General features: G+C 35.9%; 1 pseudogene; it reads right to left on the bottom strand.

Moving 5' to 3' along the window:
• Nucleotides 1-3,026: 3,026 nt before the first annotated feature.
• Nucleotides 3,027-3,482, bottom strand: LOC134474295 (zinc finger protein 627-like; annotated as a pseudogene).
• Between the last annotated feature and the right edge of the window lie 630 nt (nt 3,483-4,112).

Here is a 4,112-nt window from a genome sequence, read left to right as displayed (position 1 = left end):
AAGGTTTCCAGTGTAGGTTTGATTGGTCTTGTTCTGTACTGTTTTGATCAATTCTATTATATCTGATGATATAGCAACTCTTTTCAAAAATAGCAAGAGGCACAATGGTAACCATTTTTGATCATCTGATATTCTATTTTTGCATCATGTACTATGCCCATCCTTCTGTTCTAACTGTCTCTGTTTTGTTTAGTCATGTTAGGATTTATTCTCTTCAAAAAAATGTAATAAGAACTGTGGGAGTAAAAAAACTCAAAACTTGTAACTGTTATTGTAAAAAAGAGAGGAAAGGAAGGTGGTCTAAGGGATATAACTGCATGCTTGAGTCTGTAGGATGGAAAATCATATTACTGAGCTTTTGTTGGATCACTGAACAGAACTTTCTGCAATCTCACTGTATGAATGTCAACTTTATATGCTTTAATTTTATAATTTGTACAACTGTTTCTAAGATGACTGAAAGGATTTTGGCCCAGATAGGACACTGTAGCCAGGAAAGCCACAACCGGAAGCAGGAAGCCCCATCTCCCCTGCCCCTAGGAAGTTACCTGTGATGCCATCTTCCGGCCCCTGGAAATTTACATATGGTGCAAAACCTAGGACCAATGGGCTACTTGTGTATCCCTAATGCCCGCCTTAGGTTCCACCCCAAACCGAGGCTATTTATAGGCCCCCATGCGACGTGTCCGCTGGAGAGATTGCTGGACGCCAGCGGTGAGGGTGCTGGTCATTTCTCTCCATGTTCTCAGAATAAAGGCCACTTTTTATTTTATATTTCTCATCTTTAGTTAATATTTTTCAACTTTTGGAAATAACCCTAGCAATGACAATATGTAACCTATTAACTAGTGATTTCTTACTGTATTTTTTCTTGAAATTCTGTATTACTTGTACCCTTTCACTGCTTTGTTTTTTATTTCCTTTCTTCTCTTTAATTAAAAAAATAATCAAACCTGGAATGGATATCTTTTATTTATTTATTTATTTATTTTGGCTCTGGAGATGAAACTCATGACCTCACACTTGCCAGGCAGGTGCCTTAAGCCACTGAGCTAAACACCCAGCCCACCAATGGATATCTTCTACACCTTGTCATTTTCAGAGTAGTTGCCTCTGCTCTTGAACTTGATACCAGCAAGCATACCAAATGTGAATAAAATCAGTCAAGGCCAAATAATATTGAAACAATCCAGCTTCAAAGAACATCAGTCATAGAAGACAATATAAGTAATATAGGGATTCAGTTTTAGTTAATAGGAAATTAAGGATAATTACCATGGTATAAACTGCTATTTTTGGGTTATCTCTCTGTGCCCTCAAATCTAATATGAGTAGACAGACCAGAACAAAATATAACCAAACTAAACAGAGCAACAAGACTTTAGCTTTTAAATCCTGATACACTTTTAAGTATGTCCTCTGCCTTCTTTTTTTAGGCAATTCCTCACCTTTCTCCTTCTCAGGATATTATTATTCACTATTCAGAGTGATATTAGTCTAGTCTCTTATGTTCCATTTCAGCATATATAAAGATAAAGGCAGCTACTACAAAGACAATGAGAGACATTATGGTAGTCATTATCGACTTCGCCAAAATCAGTCTTGAAGATCGAAAAAGCAAGCTTGATTAGTTCTATAATCTTCAGTATATATTCAATGTGTGTGAGGATGGGAACAACTATTTGGAAGAAAACTAGAGACAGTAAGATAGACAGTGAACATTTCCAGTGGGCTTGCTTTGAAATCTGTGTTTCCTTAACTTGTTTTCTTATGAACTGTTTTGCTCTGTTTCGCTATGTTTAATCTTACCCTCTTTAAGAAAAAAAAAGTGTGTAGGACAGATAGGCATACTAATAACTTTTTGGTGGATCATTGAGGTGAACCATGACAGTGTCATTATTTGAATATCAGTTTGTATGCTTTAAATTTGTAACTTGAACAACTACTTCTAAGATGACAATATGATACTAATCAACTAGTGATTTCTTATTGTTTATTTTTCTGAAATTCTTTATTATTTCTACACTTTTTTTCCTCTTTAAATAAACAACATTAAAATTCACCATAAAAATACAAAATTTAAGTTTTAAAGACAAAATATTAAGTACGGAGGCACTATCCATACTTGAAAGTGAAAAGCCCATTTCAGTTTAGGATGTTTAGTTACAAGATGCCATGTTGAAGCACAAAAACATCTAGATTAAAAAATCTAGAGAGGTATAAGTGTTTAACTGAAAACCAAATGCAACATGTGCACCTAAGGAGAGCCCCACCTCAGATTTGTCATTTCTGGAATATTTGTGAAGAAATATTGCCATCTAATTTCTGTATTGATTATTTCTTCAGGTCTCCTTGGGGTTTTTAAAGTAAACTTAGATCTAAACTGTCTGAACAGTGATGCTTTTTCTATGTATTTAACAAGAAAGATGGCTATATTTCTCACATAGTTAATCCACATATCATCTCTGCCTAGTGAACTATTTCAGACATGTAACAATGATCAAGCATGCTGAGAGTATTCCCATAACACATAGGATGTATCTCGTGTGAGTTTTTTCATGTATTTCACTTACAATCTGGCTGGTGAAAGTGTCTCCACTTGCTTACATAGCCAGTGGTTCTTCACAGTGTGAATTCTTTCACGTGTTTTGCAATGACTATATGCAGTAAAAGCTTTGCCACATTGTTATATACATAGGCTTTCTCACCAGTGTGAAGTCATAGATGTATTTTACAAAATCCATGTGTGGTGAAAGCTTTCCCACATCTTCACATACACACAGGGTTTCTCAACCATGTAAATTTTATAATGTATTGTACAATGAGCATTTCTGCTGAAACCTTTTTCACATTCCTTACATATGTAAGTTCTCTGCCCAGTGTGAAGATTTTCATGCATTATGTAATATGTACATGTGCTGAAACCATTCTTATGATGCCTATATACACTGGTTTTATATTGAATGTGAACTTTCATGTTTCTTACAATCTCCCTGTGTTTTAAAAGCTTTCCCACATTGCTTACACACATATGGTTTCTCTCCAGTGTGAATTCTTTCATGAACCTTACAATTTGCACGTGTGTTAAAAGCTTTCCCACATTGCTTACATACATAGGGTTTCTCTCCAGTGTGAATTCTTTCATGAACCTTATAACTTGCATGTGTGTTAAAAGCTTTCCCACATTGCTTACGTACATAGGGTTTCTCTCCAGTGTGAATTCTTTCATGTTTCTTACAGTATCCCCATGTGTTAAAAGCTTTCCCACATTGCTTACATACATAGGGTTTCTCTCCAGTGTGAATTCTTTCATGATTCTTACAAGCTCCCTGTGTTTTAAAAGCTTTCCCACATTGCTTACATACATAGGGTTTCTCTCCAGTGTGAATTCTTTCATGTTGCTTACAACATTCAAGTCTGGTAAAAGCTTTCCCTCATTGCTTACATACATAGGGTTTCTCTCCAGTGTGAATTCTTTCATGTTGCTTACAACAATCAGGTCTGGTAAAAGCTTTCCCACATTGCTTACATACATAGGGTTTCTCTCCAGTGTGAATTCTTTCATGTTTCTTACAACATCCATGTCTGGTAAAAGCTTTCCCACATTCCTTACATACAAAGGGTTTCTCTCCAGTGTGAATTCTTTCATGATTCTTACAAGCTCCCTGTGTTTTAAAAGCTTTCCCACATTGCTTACATACATAGGGTTTCTCTCCAGTGTGAATTCTTTCATGTTGCTTACAACATTCAAGTCTGGTAAAAGCTTTCCCACATTGCTTACATACATAGGGTTTCTCTCCAGTGTGAATACTTTCATGTTGCTTACAACATTCAGGTCTGGTAAAAGCTTTCCCACATTGCTTACATACATATGGTTTCTCTCCAGTGTGAATTCTTTCATGTTGCTTACAATGTCCAGATTTGGTGAAACCTTTTCCACACTGCTGACATACATAGGGTTTCCCTCCACTGCAATATTTTTGATGGATCTGAACATCGTGGTGTGTTTCTGTTTCTTTCACATTCACATTACCTTCTGCATTACAAAGAAGTACTTCTTTACACTGCTTCCAAGATGTATGTCCATAAGATTTCCCTAGCTTGTCGTTTCT

This window comes from Cavia porcellus, unplaced genomic scaffold, assembly GCF_034190915.1.
Source record: "Cavia porcellus strain 051 isolate PalLab524CR breed Dunkin Hartley unplaced genomic scaffold, mCavPor4.1 scaffold_32, whole genome shotgun sequence".
NCBI classification, from domain to species: Eukaryota; Metazoa; Chordata; class Mammalia; order Rodentia; family Caviidae; genus Cavia; species Cavia porcellus.
Note: the sequence above shows the minus strand (reverse complement) of the source record. Positions and strands in the feature narration are given on the sequence as shown.